Below are 20,223 nucleotides of genomic sequence, written 5' to 3'. Positions count from 1 at the left end.
TAATTTTGACGACGGCCAGGCATTTTTCACTGACATAGCACGCTAAAAAAGCGTGAGACACAAAAAGACCACACGGATTTAGCAGGCGATAGAGGACTAACTGATCAAAAGGGGCTGTGAAAAGCAAACCGTCGTCGCCGCTGCCGCGAAGCAAAAGAAGCGACTAGCGAGATCGTTCAGGTGACGCTGGCAGCAGCGCCCCTGGCGGGCGCCGGAGATATCGACACTGAGTGCTTTACGGCGGAGCGGCGCATGGATACGGCAGTGAGCCCACTGCCCCCTTCTAGAACACTGTAGATCGAACTGACTGGTGTGCGCGCCATGAACAACCCTGGCACATCTGCTGCGGCTTCGGTACAGAAAGGTTAGTGCCCGGTCTGTGAAAAGATTTTAGTTGTGGACAAAGCATGCCAATGAAGGTGCCGCCATGTTCAAATTTTAGCTGCCAGTTTTGCGTGCAATGTTCGTGGTTATATGCTGTCCGCTTACCGTTCTTATTTGTCACATACTGCAGGGATTTGTGCCAAGGTATGCACTTGCAGCACGCGCCAATTTAGCACTGTTGAAGGCGAGCACTGCACTGTCTTATGATGCTGCTAACTGGCGCTTGATGCTTTGTCTTCTATCAACCAGATACTCACGGCACTCGTCAATGATTAGCTGCTTAGGGCGACGAAGCTCATTTTATGCTTTTTACGTTCTTGGCCCCGATTCTCCATACGCTGTTCGTTTTGATCACATCCGGGTGAAGTACTTGCCTATGATATCGCTCGAGCATCACTAGCTTGAAACTAGTGATACATATTAAGCACCAAAAGCTCGAAACTAGCACTGAACCTTTCACAGCTAAAAGCGGCAGCTATATGGATGATATTCTGCGTACCCTTGATGAAATTTTGCCTAGTTTGCGTCGGGCACGACAAAAGGATAAGCTCTGTTGAGACAACAGAAATGATAACGTAAATACCGTTTAGACAACTCCATTGTAGCACGGAGACCACGTAGAGGTGCTTCGAAGTAATGAACTCGCTACTGAACTCCCCTTATGTGTGTGTGATTTTTTTTTTTCCTGTACCTTTAGTTTCTTACACTCCTTACTAGAGCCCTGCACGGGTTGAATTTTGCAGCCCCTTCCCTGGCCCACGTTTGAAGACCATCCCGGATCCATGGTTCCAAGCCCATCGGCAATGATTAATGGCCCGGACCCGGCCTGCGCTTCCACGACAGGGCCTGTGCCAAACCTGCAAAGTAAGTCTGAACAGGCGCCTTAAAAATGTATTGCTTAACTAGCACATAACAATAAATCAAGATGAGAGACAAACCTTGCAAAATATTCTTGGTTGAGAAGGGCACAGTTAAAGCACCGACAGAAGCAAAGGCATGGTGAAGAATATTTTGACAAGACATTTTATGTAAAGCTATCTAGCACAATGTACATTTAAAAGGTGTGGATTATGGGCATTTTAACTATGACTCCTTATAAGCAATTGGCTCTTGGTGCAAGTTCTTTGCTTAATCACCTACAAAAAGACTGCCCCTGGCAACTTTGCCCCAGGAACATTAGTGGGCAAGGGCAGAAAAAACCAAAATTTACATATTCATTGAAGAAATCACAGCCACATTGTCACATCTCTGTGGAGACGAAAAGCGGTAGCGTCTGTTCATTTTGCATGTATATGTTATTGGATATGTAAAGATTCCTAAAGCAATAAGCTCTTATCCTACAGCATTTATTGTAGCGTAGAGACATTCTTTGGGGGGGGGAGTCAGAATTTTTATGAACAGATGGCTGCCTGCCGAGCAGTCAATTGAAGGTCCTTGTCTAGGGGCTGTTATAAGGCTTCAAATGTCCAGCCGTTAGCGGTAACACAAAGGTTAGAAGCTACCCTCTTGCTCACTGATTTCTGAGAAATCCTAAGCTGATGGTGTTGAGTACTTCAGTAGGCACGTGCTTATGCAAACGGGCTGTGTCATGCATGACAGGTTACAGCACTTCATAACACCTCCATTGTAGTACAGTTCGCTATCGAGTTTTGAGCCTTTCCTTTTTAACTTTTTTCACTTGTGTCATTGAATGCAGCCCGGCATGTTCGTACTAAATTACTTGGACAAAACACCGAGTGTCACTGATTAAACTCTGTTTACAAATGAGCTTTCTCTCATTCTCTGTCAACATATGTACTAGTAGTGGTTTATTCATAAACCACCGGAATGATTTTAGTGCTGGAATTCCATCTCCAAAAGAAGCCATACACAGCTTTACCCAGCCTGGCCTCGTTCCGCCACTGCAAGCTGCAAGCCCGAGCCAGGTCCAGACCCATAAAAACGGCAATTTTCCAGCCCGGCCCAGGTTTTCGGGCTGCCCGAATTCATGCTCTGCTCCATACACTATTGAAATTATTTGCCGAGAATAAGTTCTCAGCAGGCAGTACTTTGGTAATCTTTGTTAGGAAGAAATTACATGCCATAATTTTTTTGCCCTGGAAACTTGCTTACACGACTACCTCAAAAATATCACCCAGACGTGTCCCTTGCCTGCAGTCGCTTGCTGTACAAACAGCATTGCAATTTATTTGCTGACACTATGGCGCATGTAGTACGAAACAAAAGGAGGTCATTATTTGCTAGAAGATGATTGTGAAAGTATGAAAAATTTCAGTCACTGCTATTTTCATGGGAAAATGTCGCATGGCCTTGTATAGCCAATTAGGGCCAATTGACGAGAAATTTTTGCTCAAGATTTCTGCCAGCAGAGTAGGCACTGCTGTCATTTCTAATAGCTATTTCGTTGTTCATTCATTTGCAGCGGCACCAACATGTTCTGTTCTCTGTGTTTTGTGCGCCCATATTCTGTTCGTTGCTTTAAAACATTTCTGGGTAAATGCAGTCGAGACCGCGAGCATAGTGTTGGGTGAATTCACCAGGCGGCATGACAAAAGGAGGCAGTGTGGTGTAGAGGAATCCACTTGCGCCAAAGACAGAGACTGCAACCATGCCAGACAGGTTGCCAAGACATCGAACGAGAAGCCAGACTAGCCTATTGCCGAGAAGCTTACCAAATGCGGAATCAAGCCAAGACTGAAGCGGCAGCTACAAATGCGGCACCAGCCGATGGCTAATGCTTTTGACTTGGTTCAAAGAGAGCTGAACCTCTGCAATATTTAATATTTCATAACAAAGGCTTCAAAGATTTGCCTCAAGTGATTCCAGGTAGCCCTGCATGCACCTTTGTCACGGATACACCTGCAAGAAACAAATAGTGGTGCGTAATTGCTCCAAGCGATGTTCTCTTTGTTTTCCTTTTTAACTTGATACCATAAAAAGCACCCTGTGTGGCAGCACCTGCTGACTTGGTCATGTCATGTAGCCTTGTGTTGTCACACAATCTGACGGACAGTCATTGCAGTGCTGCGTCACCTTCCTGCCACTTTCCAGATACATGCCCATAATTTTTCATGGATGCCAGATTTTCTGCAGTATGGGACCCATCACAATATTTTTTGTTGCCAGATTCCAGTAGTGCAGTGTTTCGTGACTTTTTTGTCACTTGTCCGGCAGCAAGACACATTTATTGCCGAGATATTTCGATTTGAAGTTGAAGAGGTCTGTTTTCCTTCCAAGGGATTTAGACTTGGGAAAATGATGCAAACGATGGTGTAGACATAGACTCCGTGATTCTTGATGCATAGCGAGCAGTGCAATCTAGCAGCAGCTGAAATTAAAGCTACAGTTCGCCAAAGCCGTCTATTTGTTTGCACCAAGCATAGATCTTGAGCTTGACTGCAAAGTTCTCGCAGTGAATCTTGACCTTTGCACCCACAGAGCATGCGGTGCTTTTTAGAGTTGAGGTCACTTGACTAACAGGATAGAATGTACGAGTGCCGGCGTGGCGGCAAAGTTTGTAGCTAGCGAAGCTATGGATGCGGCCACAGACATTGCCGAGCTACCATCACGAGTGACGAGTAAAGACTGCTACAGATCCGTCTTTTTTGAATAGCAGCAAGGGGTGAACAATGCATTGTGGCAGAAAGTTAAAAGAAAAAAGGGGTACACAGGGCCTGTTTTGCTCAATTTATTTAGTTTCCTTCACTATTGTATTTCCTAATATGAACCAACTGAGCTCCCTTTCGCTCAATGCTTCCTTGGGTGTCTACACCTTATGTGGTGCACTCTAGAGTCGCTGCCCTGCAGATGGCAAACTGATGTGCCAGTAAGGTCTGTGCATGCACACTGGGAGAGTAGAAAATAGAGAAATAGAAATATTACGAGATAGTTTGGCAAACTCCTATGCTTATCATAGATATGAGACATCGGTGACACTATTAACAGCCAGCAAAAGCATTCAGCACACTTGGGATGCAATTGTTTAGCGGTGAGTGAAAAATGTGTGTAAAAAAATGCAATTGCACTACACAAGTAATGTAATGCGAGAGGTCTCAGCTGTTCGTGTGGTGCAATGGCTTAGAATTAAATCCTGTTCGAGGCCGTTTTTTTTTTCTTCTTTTTTCTTTGTCGCTTTTTTTTTTTTTCTTAAGCACCCATGCAATTTAAATCTTACTTTTTCCAGCCTTTCTTTTCTTTCCCAGCTCCACTCGGGTCTGTGCAGGTTTATTCTGCCCAGTAAGTTGTAACTTAATCCTGTGTGCATTTCATACCAGATTTTTCAATAGAGAAGCGCTTACTGGGGCATGAACTTCATCAGAGGAAAACTCTGCTGCTCCGCACTTGTAAACCAACGCATGTATATCAAAAATGAAACCATGTGGTGATGCCAAATGCATAGCTGTGACTTCGAAGAACCAAAACATACCACAACGAAACTGACTGCCTGTGGCACTGCCAAGCGCAAATTTATTTTTGGCTTCCAATATTTAGCCTGTCTTTTTGCCATTTTTGAAACAAAAATTAACAATTCAAACATGCAACCATAATACATGTTAGGCAGCCTCCGGGATCCCTTGCATGTCATTGTGCATGCATTTGCGATTTCTGTATTTCTGCAATGCCTGCATTTCTGTTCTCTTTTTTCTACCTTATAAGAGTTTTGTTTTCAGTGAAAGTGGTGTTTTTGTGATTAGGAGCCAGTATACCATCGCTGCAAGCCTACTTTTTCTTTCAGTGTTCCTTTAGCACTACTTGCAGGTCTACTGCAGGTCTTTCGTATTGCACTCTGAACAATTTTTTACCCATGCTTTTCATTAAGATGTTCGAAGCATGATGGGTTGTAGCGAATGGATTTGATTGCACCTGAAAACTTCAAACACAAATTGAGAGCGTGTAATTTCTCTCTTTTTTTTTTTGCTTACTGCGTGTTCTTTGCGAATGATGAATTTGACCACTTGCTTCACGAGGGAAGGCTCAAGGACGTTGAAGCTACTTTGATTGCCCGTCACTAGGCACAGTTATAGCAGTCTCGTAGCTCACTGGGTGCATGAGGTATTTGAGGTTACTACTCCTTATCGCCATAGACACCAGCAGGCTCAGCATATGTATCTAGGCATGCGGCTTCTTGTTGGTTGACCCCTTATCATTTATACTGCGCAGTTTGTTGAAAAATGGAAGCGTACAAGTTGACACAGGAAATGAAACGCCATGCAGTCCTCATCGCACTGGCCGTGTGCCACAGCGACTTGGAAATTGCCAACTTTCTGAATGTTGCGAAGCCTTTCGTTAACAAAGTGCGGACAGAACTAGTGTGCTGTGACGGTGACGTGGCATCTGTGGCGAAAAGGAAAAAGCACAGTCAGCGGTCAGGCGTCGTCAGAACACCTGATTTTCTTCAGAGGCTGCAAGTCATCGTGAGTGACAACCCAGAGAAGTCAATGTGGGACATTGCAAAGGAGCTCGATGTCGTAGAGTCAGCTGCCAGGCTTGCTGTGCACGAGGACGTGAGGTACCATTTCTGTGTCATGAGGAGGCCGCAATTCTTTTCTGGTAAAGGTCGGGAGAATCGCCTGCTCTGGTCCAAGCGCTTGCTAGGCAAGCTGAAGAGCCTGGAATGCTTTTTTTTTCTTTCAGATGAAAAGAACTTCGATCAAGACCAAAAAGCTAATTGCCATAATGAAAGATGGCTTTACGGAAGCGCTAATGAGGTGCCGACAGCATTGCAGACAAAATTTCTGTTTGTGATGGTGTCAGCAGCCGTTGGCAACAGGGGTGATGTCATGCTGCCACACTGTTTTGCAGAAGGACTCCGCGTTAATGCTGCCGAGTACGCAGAGGTGCTTGCCACCGTTGTGAAGCCCTGGACTGATACTGTTTCGAAAGGAAAATCTTGTGTCTTTCAGCAACATTCGGCTCTCGCCCACACCGCCTGCGTCACCCACGAGTGGCTGGCCAACAACTTCCAATAACCACATCACTCCCAACTTGTGGCCTCCTAGTTGTCCAGATTTGAAATCACTGGCGTCGTTGAGAGAGAAGCCGACAAAAGGCCACATAATACAAAAAACTCTTAAGGTCGCCACTGCGAACTCAATGGGCAGTACCTCTAAGAACCACCTGATCCGTGCATGCAGCCATTTCCGAAGCCGAATTGAATTGGTTATTGCTGCAAGTGGCGCATTCATTGAGTAATGTGAAAATAAACAGTAAGAGAAATATCTCCTAAAGTTTGGTGAAAATATATATATATTTGCTGGAGATATTCTCTGCCTGAAGCCAACATTGCATCCTCAAATGCCTCGTGCACCCGGTATATTGCAAGATATGTGGCTCGAAAGTTCAGGCACAAATCAAAATGTAGTACTTATTCTGTATCTAATTTTGAGCAAATTATGTGTGCAAAAAAACAAAACAAAAAAAAAAGAATTCATCTCAAATTTTGACCACCGAGGTCTTCTTTATACGTCTGCAGAGCTTGCAAAGCTCGTAAACACGCTGGAAAATTCGATTTCTTTAAATTATTTATTTCATTTCAATAATTGAGATTAAGACAAGCAACATTCATAATTTTGCGATGTTTTTGAAAAGCCCAGATGTTCCCGAGCCTGGATATTCTGCCCATGACAGGAAAATTACTCTTCGCATAGAGAAGTTCTACGTCCAGATGAGGTTCTGTTTTTATATGAAGTCACTAAACTAAGAGCAGAGCTCTAAACCAGAGCAGATAATGCACCTGAAGGTGAGGAGATGGAAAAAATTATATTCTAGGGCTCTGTTTAATGACCCTGCCCGCGTCTTGTGTATTATTTTCAAATTTAGCAGCTTAATCATTCACGTGCTCGTAGTTCAGTGACATTTTCATATAATTCTGTAGTGTTTCTTATGTTGGTACCATATGCTTGAACTATTTATATTCACTTAAAGGGGTCATGACAGCTAAAATCTGAGCATAAACTGATTATTGCATTTCACTCCATTCACATAAATTATAAATCCTCTAAATTTGAGATTTCAGTGCAGTAGATAGTTTATAATGATTTTTTATTATTAATAGCGAAAGCAGCTTTATGGTTTGGCAACCTTGGGCGCTGACGTTACACGATATCATCCCCATGCTTTCTGCTATTCATGGTGACTGCGGCACTCTTGCATGCATGCCGTGGATTGTGGTCACTAAGAGCCTTTTTCTTTCTTCAGCAAAAATATTTCATTCGCATATTATTTTTACTTTGGCAAGCCTTCACTATAGTGTGCAACCTTAGCGATCCTTGGACTTGTTTTGGGCTTCGTCTAGAGATTGTCGAGAAGGCCAAAATAGATGTGCTCATGCTGTATTATTTAAGCATACAATCTGAAGCACATTATTCTTACGTTTTGAGAGTTAGCTTGTTTAGCAACAAGCACTCCCATATATAAAAAGGCACATGTCCAACGTTTCCTTCCTGGTCTTAAATCGGTAACCAATCAGCAACACAGTTGATATGAATCGAAGTTCGGTTTACATTCGGCTTCTGTTTTGGTGAGCAGTCAAGGTCGACAAGTCTCGTTCTGAATGAGGCCAATTTGGGAAAGCGACCCACCGTTTGCCTTTGCAAGTGTGAACATCGGTCAGTCTGAGCAGTTCCTTAATCGCACACCCTTTGCAATCCTCAATCGTGAATGGGCCTTTAAACTGCACGCTGGTCACATGTTGGTTACAGTCAGTCTGCAGTAAAACATCTTCAGAACACAGCGGGCCTGTTTGTAAGCAGCACAATTTCTGCTGCCAAGAAGGGTAGAAAGGCCTTTATGACTTATTGGAGATTTAATTGACCACATGCTCTCAAGTTTCTTCAAAAAGCCGATATTTCTGCTATAAAACATTAACATTTCCGCTCCATAGCTGTTTCAGCACGTCTGTCCTGCTTTCTGCTCCATTTAGCTGCTCCAAAAAGCATATTTGCTTGCTCCAAAAGCTGCTCTAAACACCTATTTTGGCCACGCACACATGGTACTGCTTTTCACGAGCCCCTGTCCAAAAGTGCTGGAAGAAGACAATAACGATGCTATTTTGGGGCCTACTTCACGCAAATTCAGCACTCAGACTTCGACTACCTTGAAGGAAAGTCATCCTTGCCACTTAAGAGTGTTCAAACGTGGACTAGCCTCCCTTGCGCTTTATAATGGCGTTCGCACCCTGACCGCCTACTTACTTGTCCCTGTGGGCCTTCTCGATGAAATCCTACAGGCCCCTCATGATGAGCCCACAGCTGGGCGTCTAAACTTTATTTTACTCTGAGTCGCATTCAGGTTAAATAATATTGGCCTCGTCTATCTGCTAATGTCACGCACTATGTCAGGAGTTGCTGTGACTGCTAACGCCACCGAACACTGCTAACAAGACTGCAGGATATACAACCAAACCAATCACTTGCGAGGCCATTCCAACAGATCGGCATGGACTTACTAGGTCATTTCCCGACATTGACATCTAGCAACAAGTGGATAATAGTAGCAACTGACTACCTGACTCGCAACGCCGAAGCAAAGGGCCAAAGGCTTCTTCAGACTAATTATCGTTGTAGAAAGCGAGAAGCACATCATATCTGTCGTGTAAAAAACCCACTTCTCGTTGTCCGTGGCATTGTCCTCCTTGCATGCATTAACAGTCAGTCGGCCTGAAAGTTAAGCCGATGTAACTAGTTTCTCACTTTAATGTCAGCACAGTAGCCTGCCGCGCTGTTGCTGCCGGCTAGGAGCGGAGAAGCAGGTCAACTCCATTCCACCTTGTGTATGGCAGGGAGCCCGAAAATTCCAAAAGCACTGTGGAATCTAAACTGCAGAAGTGCGAAAGGCTGAGCGTTGCTGGTGCACACGGTGCATCCGTTTGCTCTCATTATCATTATTAACTAAATGCACCGTTATCATTGCTAATGCCGTCATTGTCATTATCACTAATTGCAGCGTCATTGTCATTATCACTAATTGCAGCGTCATTGTCAGCGCTACTATCGTCGCATGTGAGACAACCGCAAGCTTGCCTTGCAGCGCCAGCTGAGCACTTCGCCATAGATGGTCCAGCGAGGTATACAAGTACATCGTACTCAAGTGCTCCAACACCAGATGGATGCTTTGAACGCGAAGGTTGGCATAGGAGTACGGAATTCCACAAGCCGGCCTGTTGGAGATATTCCAGCTTGCGTGGAGAGAGCAGATCCATAACCAGGTTTGAGAAGCAGAAATGAAGAGATGGCACAGCGAAGCACGGGCAAAGTCATCCCTGGCGGTGGACTCCAGCACAAAACACACGATCGCTAATGAGAACATCTATGACAACACACGAGACAGCGGACGGCAGCGGGTTACTCTGCGAGGCACGGAGTGGTTTTCTGCGCACAAGTGCTCCGAGTGCGACGCAGCCGATAAAACCATACGGCATGTTGTGATCGAGTGCCCGAAACTGTGGCCCTCCCCCCCCTACAAGTGCGACATCAGCACTGATGGAGACTCTTTCGACAGCACTTGGTCTGCAGTCGATGTCACCACCCAAAGAGCACACCCTGGGTAGGGCAGTAGAGGTGACAAAGCACCGCCTTGACTGGTGGCGTAAGCGAAAAGATTGTTGAAGGACTCCCCCTTTTCCTTCCTCATTTCTTTTTTCTGGACTTTTGACCAATGCACAGCAGTTGGTATAGTTTTTGTTCTTTTTCTACTCCTTTATTTATTGGCCTAATGAAGAACTCTGTGATCCCTCGCTACAAAGGGGAGTGGCCGCATTAGCATCACGCAGACAAGGAGAATTATGATGTGTGTTTTAACTCATCCTCATGATAGACAAGGGCCCGCCGGGGTGGCGCAGTGGTTACGGCGCTCGACTACTGTTCCCAAGAATGCGGGATCGTAACCGGGCTTCGGCGGCCGCTTTTCAATGGAGACGAAAGCAAGGCCGCCTGTGTTCTATGTGATGTCAGTGCACGTTAAAGAACCCCAGGTGGTCGAAATTTCCGGAGTCCTGCACTACGGCATCTATCATAGCCTGAGTCGGTTTGGGATGTTAAACCCCGCAAACCAAACCAAACCAAATCACTGTAGACAAGATATATGTGCAGTTCACGATCCCGGGTGTGGCACAGTTGGTTAAAGCTTAGGCTGGCGATGCGAGGGATGCAGGTTCGATTCCCGGTGGATGCAGGATTTTTACCTTTCCGATGACATTAGTTTCGGTTTCAGGTGATGTAATTTGATTGAAAGCTATATTGTGACCGAACGAACGCCGACAGTATGAGCCATTAAAGCGCAGCTGCATCACTTTTCGAGAATTCTGCGACATTCAAGAATTTGACTCTCCATAAGCTGTCGGTAATGCTTGCAAAGTGTTTGTGTGCTATCTTTAAAACTGATGAAGTAATCAACGATTACAATTCGAGCTTCTCCTCACAGCACTGAAGGACTGCGTAGAAGCTCGATGATGACATCACGGACGGTAATATTTTTTCTTTACGTTACCTTCGCCCACATCATGCGGTGCCTTTTTTGATGCCATCAAACAATATTCCTGGGCCTTCAATTTTGGTAGCCTTGTTTTTACTTCTCCCAACCAAGCCATTCTATGCGGGAAACATACTGGTGCCGTCAATGATGTCATTATGTGCCCCCCAAGCGTCGCTGTGTGGTGAGGAGAAGCTCGATAGCTGAAGCGGTTTAAATCGCTATTTGCGCCATTGTTTGAAATGCTAGCGCGAAGATATCTTGCATGCTTAACCTGAAAGCTGTAATCATTTGATTCCTTGACACTCATCAAAATCTACAACTGGTGCAGTTTCCCTTTAAAGGCTTTCGCCTTAATACAGCACTCGATGTCATGCTGATGCCACATGTAACGGAAAAGGACAGCCTCGGTGTCACTGCCTACCTTCAGCGTGCAGAAGCAGCCCGACTCGCCCAGTTGCGCATAAAAAGCCAGCAAGGCACCAATGCCTAACGTAACCTACAATGACAATGAAAATTACAATCCAGCAGACCGACTCTAGGTTTGGATGCTGAATCACCATCGTGGATTTAATGAAAACTATAAATTTTACGCTGCTGTTTCCGCAAATCAAGTTCACTCATCTAGATGAAATGGGCTATGGAATTGTCCCCAGATGTTACTGACAGTACCCCAGGGGTGATACATGTCCAGAAATTGTATGTTGTGTGCCTAAAGCCCTATTATAACTGATGGACACTATTTATATTTTGCTTAATGTTTATTTTTGCCTACCTTTCTATTCAATGTAGAGCATTGGGCCGATGCTTCTTTGAGGGGGAAGTCATACCGCATAGCTTTTTTTTTTTTTTTTTTTCACGCTTTACGCCACCTGGACGCAGCTTTTACTCATTTTGTTGTACAATGATGATGCACAGAGATTTACCTCGAATGATTGCCACAACACAACACTGCTTCTACATTGTTCTTGATCATTGTACTTGGCAGGTTAACATGTTTCCTTGCTGCCTTTAAACTGAGCACTGGGCATTCTGTTGTTCGATGACCAGTGCCTTTGTCGTGATTGGCACCTTGTTGCAACGAAATAAACTCTGAAAGTGAATCCAATGTGCAGATAATGCTGTCAAACAGAGTACTGAGTTCTTTTTGGCTGATAGTAAATGATGGAATAAGAACACATGGTTGCAAAGAGCATATGTAGGCTCTTGAAGACGTTACCTGTGCTCCTTCTGCCATTAGCTTGTTAATCGGTGTGATGAACCACTAGTTTAAGAAACACTATCACCAACCAAATTATTTATTAGAACCCAACATTTCGCGACCAACTCGGTCCCTTCCTCAGGGGCGACAAGTTTGAGGCCCGCAGTAGCAGGCAGCGGCCTATGCTTAGCCGATCTGAAGAAGAATGGCTATGCACGCGCCTTTATTCCAATGTGCTTTCCGCCGTCGAGCTTGCAGGACAAGAGGGTCGGTCAACACGGAAACGACGAAGCGCCCTCGCATTGTGCTCCCATACGTGGCGGGCACCAGTGAGGCGCTTGCACGCATCCTGCGCAAACACGTCTGTGTGTCGCACAAACCTACTTCAACAGTCTGCCGTTTTCTGCCGCTACCAAAAGACCGTATTCCTAGAGAAAAATAACCAGGCGTTATTTATAAAATCTCGTGCTCCGAGTGCTCTGCCTCTTATATCGGCAAAACAAAAAATCTGTCTGCGCATATTGCAGCACAAAAATGACGCCCGGCAATTGAACTCGAAAAGCAACCCCCCTCGCCGAGCACTGCGAATGCGCCGACCACAAAATCGCCTTTGGCGAGGTGAACATACTTGATGTGGTTAAGACCAACCCTTTCAAAAGACGTCGCGTCTTTTTTCGGTTCATCCGGCTGACAGCTGCAGCAGTGAACAGGAATCTGGGGACGCTACCCTGGCTCTGCTACACAATTGGACTTCGCCACGTGTGCCTGCTACTGCGGGCCTCAAACTTTAGTCACCCCTGAGGAAGGGATCGAGTTGGACCCGAAACGTCGGGCTCTAATAAAAAATTTGGTTGGTGATGGTGTTTCTTACTTTTGTTTCAAGTACCCAACCAGGCGGAGTTACACCGAAGATGTTCTCGTTCAAGTCAATGAACCAATAGGAAAAGCTTTAGGCCTTTCCAGTGACAGGCATCGTAAAGAACCAATGAGTGCGGAGGACAAGTCTATTTGCCATGTTTGAGCCTAGTCAGAGCCTCTATGAAGGCACACAAAGGACAACTTGATAACTCATTTTGGATATGTTGACATTCATCCAGTTTATGGCTGACTGCATGGCAGTGTAGCCTAGCCTCTGAAATCTGCTTCCAAAAATTGATGTCAACATACGCAGTTTACTTGTGCAATCCGTTGGTGTTGGCAATACCTGTACTTTTTTTTTTTATTTTGTATTTTCCAGTCTACAAGAGTTCTGTTTCTTGCTGTCTTTTTTTGAGACTCACTTTTGACAACTTGGAAAATCTTTCTTTTTGCAGAGTTCAAAGACTGGAAGGACCATATGGAAATCTGTGAAGTGGCTCATTTTGTTAGTGGCAGGAATGGCTCATCTGCATACCATGCAGGTTTTTGCAAATGCACATCTGTTTGTTAGCCGACTTTGAAAAATAAGAGGGCTAAGGAACCTGTTCCACATCATGTTCAAAATAGGCTGTGCTTATATGCCTAAGCTGCTTCTGACATTGCCATGGTGCTTTTGATTTTGTATACAAATGCTATCTGAATAAAAGGTGCCTACGTATCTTGTATGTTTAATGAACTCAAGCATGTGATGGCTCACATGCATCACATTGTTAATGATGGTCCCCAAGATACACAGCATTTAATTGATGCTAATTTTATGGAGTTAGCTGCACGTTAACCCGGTAACCGCCAAATTAACTCCCGAAAAACATACTAACATCGGCAGGTTTAGTTGTAATGTTTTTCATACCATTCTAATTCTAAAAAGTTTCCTTCATTAGTAAAGCATGCTGTCACTTCGCCATCTTTGTTTTGTTTTTTTTACCAGTGTACGCACATCGCAAACGGGGTCAGAGTAACTGTCAGGTACAAATTCTAGATTGTCAGCGAAGCTGCTGTCTGAACTACTTTACGAAAGAGCTCTTTTTTGTTGAGGCATCACCGCCACCGGCACTCTTTGTGTGTGGCACTATCATAAAATGACTTTTGTTATGCCAAAAATGTGTGCTAAAGACTGAAATGCGCATTTTTTTTCCATGGATAACTATTGCTCTGTAGAGTTGAAAATGCAATCAATGTATTTACCAAATCTATTCCTTTTTCATTGGCAGTGCAAGCAATGTAAGAGCAGGTTGGACAAGTGCCACTTGTCACTGGCAATACTGGCACAATTGCCAATGACAAATGAAGCTCTGAGATAAAGGACTAAGCCAGCATATGGTTTTGTGGATGCGGAAAGTTATGTGTAGTTAGTCAAGTTTGTACACAGTCGTCTGAAAGATTCTCAACATTTTTACAATGATTATTGCAGACCTGCAATGAGACACTAGAATGTTCACTTTTACATAGAAAAGTGATGCTGCTTCAATAGAGGCAATATGCGAAAATGCCCGTATGATATGCAGCAGTATTAGTAGTGCACAATAAAGGTTCCCAAGAGGCTAAAATTGTGGCCCTCCTACAGCCTGGAAATAAAACCCCATATACTTTGCTGATATGCACAGAAATACTGCCTTTTGATAACTAGACATACGCTGCACCTACCTCCACCATCTGTGCTTGCCTTGGATTGCAATGCCTTATGTAACGTGCACAAAGGGATTGTACATTATTTTGCAATTAATTTCGCATATACATTTTGGTGAACTGTCTGCAGCCACAGGGCCTGCTTTTGAGCTGCATAGACTTTCTCCTTATGGAAGTTTACAGTTGACAAGTGTTCTGTTCGGTTTATGGGGTTTAATGTCTAGGCTATGAGGGATGCTGTAGCGGACAGCTCCAGAAAATTCTGACCACCTGGGTGTTTTATGTGCACTGACATCGCAAAGTACAAAGCCGCCTTGCATTTCGCCTCCATCAGCTGCCACCGCAGCTGAGAGTAAACCTGTATCCTTGGGATCGGCAATCAAGCTCTCTTATCACTGAGCCACCACAGCAGGGTACAAGTGAACATGGCTGAAAACAGATCTACGGCATGAAAAGTTTTCCCAGCTGGTGTACCTGTAGGCAGGTGCAGAAACATTTTTCAGGTGCAGAAACATTTTCTAGAAGATTTTGCCTGGCAAACAAGCAACATTTGTGCACAACCTGCGCTGTGTGCAAGGAGGCTGCAGTGACAAAGCCTCAAGCTTACTCAAGCTGTTGCTTCAAGCTTACTCAAGCTGTTGGGCTGTTCCTAATTCGTTAGCACTGTGCAAATTATTGCAGTGCAAGCTTGCCAGCAGGCTAATCTGCATCGTTTTAACCCGCAACCAAGCTTGAACAAAACTAGCCAGGGTTCTTCAATAAATTTGCATTTCGGAAACACCCTGGAGCCTGAAAGTTGCAAGGAATGGCGATTGCTAAATGGCTTTTTTCAGCTGCACAGTGCCTTCAATAAGCTCAAGCTTATGACACTATTTGGCAGTAAAGTCTTCTACTGGCCTGATTGGTGCACTACCCACAAAAAAGCATTGGCACTTGTGCTGAGCAGGTCTAGAACAGCAGATGTTAAATGGTTCACAGGGCAGAGCACAAGCTGCTTTATTCTAGGTGTAGGAAATTACCAACATTACAAAATAGAGAGGGTACGTACACAGGACAGGAAAGGAAATGGCTGACTAAATATTCTCAGCCTGTGGAGTCATCTGTCTGTTGGGTCAAACGCTATGCAACCACTACATAATTCCATTCTTAAAAGCTTGAGCTCGCCTCATGACAATGGCATTAATATTTTTCTATTTTGCTGCATTAAATAGCCGTATTGCTGACACAAGCTGCAAGTCTGCGAAGTGTTCACTAGACAAACTGCTTTCAAGCAATGTAAACCGTGAACGCCACTACTTCTACCGTTCCACTAGCACAAGCAGCAAGCATCGGTGCCGGAGAGCTTCTAGCAAAGAACACTCAGAAGCATAAAAGTCGCACAAAAAAGTGCCTCGGTAGTAGTTAAACCGCTTGCGTTTTTCATTCCATAAGGTAAATGAAAATGCGGTGCCGTTTCGAATGTCATCAACAGAGCGAGGGGTGCAGACAAGAGTAGTAGCCAAAGGAGAAATCTTGCCTACCGTAGTGGCATTCTATGCCATCAAGAGCAGTTCCCTCGAATACCGCGCGATGGGCCCTACGTAGCCACAGTGCTCATCAATGTGCTGGGCGAGGAAAAAAGGTTAATAAATTATATTAAAAGCGATGGAATTCGGGCAAAAACAGCGGTAAGAGTTTGGACAGCCAGAGAAAAGCCTACATTCTTTGTCCTGATTCAACCTCCTTAGTCCCGGCGTCACCCATTCCTTGGCACTTAGGTGCACACTTCTGAACCTAAGCACAAAGATGTAACTTTCATAAAGCACAAAACAACCGGCGCAACAAAACGCAACACATCGTATAGCGGGAACAATCGCGCCGTGGCGAGGACGTGCGGCGGCCCTTTGACGTCTTATGTCCTTACCTGCAAGAAAAAGCAGCACCTTGGATGCGTTACGTGTTATTTATTAGCGAGGACCGTGAAACTTTGCTATAGGTAAACATTCAGGACGAGAAATCTTCAAAAAAAGACGGTCACTTATGCATCTCAGCGCAAAACATGGAGGCAGCCATCTTGAATGTTTTATTTTTTTTTTCTCTTTTTGGTGTACATACACAACAGATGGCGCGAGACGCTACAAAAACGATAATGATGACAATGGCCGCGAATTTTGAAAATTTAATTTCCGCAGAAGGGTGGCGTTTTTCGTTTAAATCAGGCGCAAAGTCGACGAGTTTATAGGCAGACGCCAGGCATGAAAGGGAGATTCAGTTTGGCTACGAAAAAAAATTTACGCCATACATAGCATAAAAACAAATCCCACTAATAGTCATTTTCGACTTCAGTTACACTCGGAGACAACTTATGGCAGTGTGGCCAAGGCTAGGCAGAAAAGGTAAGATAGGCCACTGTTCCCTAGCCTTGGAAAATGAGCCAACTCACCCCTAGTGACCTTACACATTCTCTTAAATTTATCCCTTAGTGGCCTGTCCTCTTTCCTTTCCTGTCTGGCCTTAGCCACAGTGAGAAAAAAAAAATGGGGGGGGGGGGGGGGGGTGGTATCCCTCAGTATATACATAAAATATGCTGACAATGAAACTGATCGGGCAGCGCCTAGCTTGTCCGTGCGACCCTCCATAGCAGTTGCAGATCCTGTATGGCCCGAGAACTTGTATTCCGTCCAAAAAGCAAGGAAAGGCACAAGCTTTCTAAACTGGTTTATTTTATTTCATACATACTGCTAGCCTCTTTTTGGAGGCTGTTGCAGGTTTGGGGCATAATATAGAAACAGCAAATGACAGGAATACTGGCAATCCACACTTGTCTAATTTATATATAATTCTATATGGCAGTGTGGAACAAGAAATGGAAAAGAAGGATATGATACAATACAATCACGCTGAAGACATGTTTCACTATATTTGTACAGAGGTCAGGCTACACATATATAGGGTACTCAAGGAACAATTGCCAGCCGTGAACTGAACCCATCTAGTGATGAGCAATTAACCACTTTATCGGCTAAGCCATTCCATTCACGGACTGCCAGGGGAAAGAAGGAGAACATGAACATATCACCAGTGTGCTCGATACTCGACTAAATGCTTGAAATGACGCATTCTTTCGTTTCTATGTGCTGACAGTTTAATAAATTTGGGAGCTGTATGCAATCAAGAACATCCACACTGTGCGTGCTGCATAGCAAAAAGCCTTCGGATACTTGCCGTTGAATCAAACTATAATTGGAGTCTCTATAAAAGTCTTGAACATGAACTGCAGTACTTTATGTTGCTTTTCACCTCATCTTGGTTTGCAACTTCAGGTTTAGGTTCATTGCACAGGCAAGTTCTGAGTGTAACTATAGGCAGGGGTGTTGGAAGAGGAGGAAAGGCAGGGAGGTTAACCGAAGAAGAAACCGGTTTGCTACTCTGCACTGGGGGAAGGGGGTAAGTGGCTATAAAAGTGATGTGTAAAAGAAAGTTACAGAAATATGAAGTCAGCACTGTCACATCACAGCCATATCACGTCGCATCACAGCAAAATCACAGTCTACCGATCAGGCCCGTGGTTTTCATGAAGCAGAGCAGTGCCTGGGAGGTCTTCACCGCAGACGATCGCCGTAGCCAATGGCATATATTCTTGATTTCTGTCAGCGGGTGTCCATATAGACACTCTAGTGCAGGGCAGAGAAACTGTCTTTCCGCATTGTATGTGGTCCACTCGCAAAGAATGTGGCCTATAGTCTCGTCAGACCCACAGGTTGCACATGCAGGGCTATTAGCCATACCTATCACAAACGAGAGCAAAGTGGAGTTCTGGGCTAGTTGGTAATACATGATAAGTGGGAGGCTTAGCGCGGAACAGACAAGGACAGGAGAGGCACACAGGACGAGCGCTAACTTACAACTGAAAATTGGAAGGGAAAAAGTACGAACTCGAGGAAACAATATATGCGCATGCTCTATAAAGCCCTGAATTTGCATGACTGGGAAGATAATTCAAGATAATCTAGGGCCACCCAAAGGCAGATAAAACAGAATAGAGACGAAATACCGGAAGCATACAAAAACTTACACAGCATTTAAAAACGATGCTTCCTTTTTCAACAGAACAACCGACGTTTCACTTACGCACTTATCGGTTCCTAGTCTATGGATGAATGAATTGTTTCCTCGAGTTCGTACTTTTTCCCTTCCAATTTTCAGTTGTAAGTTAGCGCTCGTCCTGTGTGCCTCTCCTGTCCTTGTCTGTTGCACGCTAAGCCTCCCACTTATCATTATCACTATCACAAACGAATGAGAATTTGTGAATGCTACACAAACCCACAGGCAGCACAGCAAAGTTGCTTCACGTCGGGGTAGGCCGTGTAGAATCCGGAGCTTCAGGTCAGGAGCAGGGGTGTCGAGAGGCCTGTTCTGCTTATGATATAATGACAGCACCACATTTAAGCTGCAGTGAATATGGTTTGTTAAGAATGTTGCAATAAGCGGGTACCGCACGGTTGCTGATTTATCTATACATGGGAGTGCGTCCCCCTTATATGATACAGGGAAAGAAATAACCACATAGCGATCAAAAGGATGGAGGAAGGAAAGATTGATGACAGCATGCTTTCTTGCCACTGAAAAACTGGAATAAAAGAAATCAGGCTAGTGTCAAGAGACGGTTGGTTGGTAACTGGTTTATGGGGTTTAATGCCCCAAGCATCTCGAGTCGTATGACATCAAGAGAAGTGGTTATGGAAAAACCAAGCACATATAACAATAGGACAAAAAAAAAAAAAGACATAACAGAACTTGCCCAGACATAACAGATAAACAAATAAACAGACAAGTGTAGCAGTATAACACCAAAGCATTGTGCCTTACAACATATTTACAAATTTGCTTCCATGTGCATGCAGAACTTGTTATAGCCTTTTCAAGATCATGGAATCAAGCATGTTGCATGCAAGGGCAAAAGTGGCTGTAAGCGTGGGAAGAAGGTGACACAAGCCGCTGACAAGGAGAAAGCTTTGAAACAGTTCACAGGAATAGGGAATGTAAGGCACAATGAGCAGGTACAGGTCTGGACAGTATCAAGGAAGTGACAGTGGCTGCGCACGATTGCGTCGCATGAATGTGAAATCTGTAGCCTCTCAAATGACGTCAATGTATCCATATGCATTTGCATTTTAGCGTGCAGTTGCTGTTTGTTTGCTTTTCTTTTTTTAGCGAAGTGGGGGCTTGACTATGGCAGGCCTGAATTGTTTGAGATCAAGTTAAATATTTATTTAAAGCTTTCCTGAGGCCTAAAACTCCATTTGTGTTGTATCTGTGGAAATACGATTTCCCATCATCATTCTGTTGTTCTGTATACTGATGTCCATTTAAAGCAAGAATAACATCAGGAGAATGTGGCTGCTAATATTTAATTTCGCAACAGATGCTTAAGCTAGGGCAGCGCAAAATGCTGAAGCCAGTCTAGTGCTCAATAATACTGGGTGAGGTTAGAGCACTGAAGGATACTGGTTTATATGTACGGCACTCACACGCCATGCACGACTATCCTACGAGGGTGTGAAGGAGCAAGCAGTCGGAGGCTGCAAGCCCAAGCCATGGATGACAACAAGGACCAGTGAGCGGATGTCTATACCACGAGGTAATGC

General features: G+C 44.4%; 1 long non-coding RNA gene across 1 annotated transcript; it reads left to right on the top strand.

Moving 5' to 3' along the window:
• Positions 1–296: 296 nt before the first annotated feature.
• On the top strand, positions 297–13,628 carry LOC146210264 (uncharacterized). Its single transcript, XR_014708496.1, has 3 exons — positions 297–364; positions 1,128–1,248; positions 13,366–13,628. It is a non-coding gene; the product is annotated as an uncharacterized LOC146210264 (long non-coding RNA).
• The last annotated feature ends 6,595 nt before the right edge of the window (positions 13,629–20,223 follow it).

Source organism: Amblyomma maculatum, chromosome 1 (assembly GCF_055883805.1).
Source record: "Amblyomma maculatum isolate TAMU_Amacu chromosome 1, ASM5588380v1, whole genome shotgun sequence".
Classification (NCBI taxonomy): Eukaryota; Metazoa; Arthropoda; class Arachnida; order Ixodida; family Ixodidae; genus Amblyomma; species Amblyomma maculatum.
Note: the sequence above shows the minus strand (reverse complement) of the source record. Positions and strands in the feature narration are given on the sequence as shown.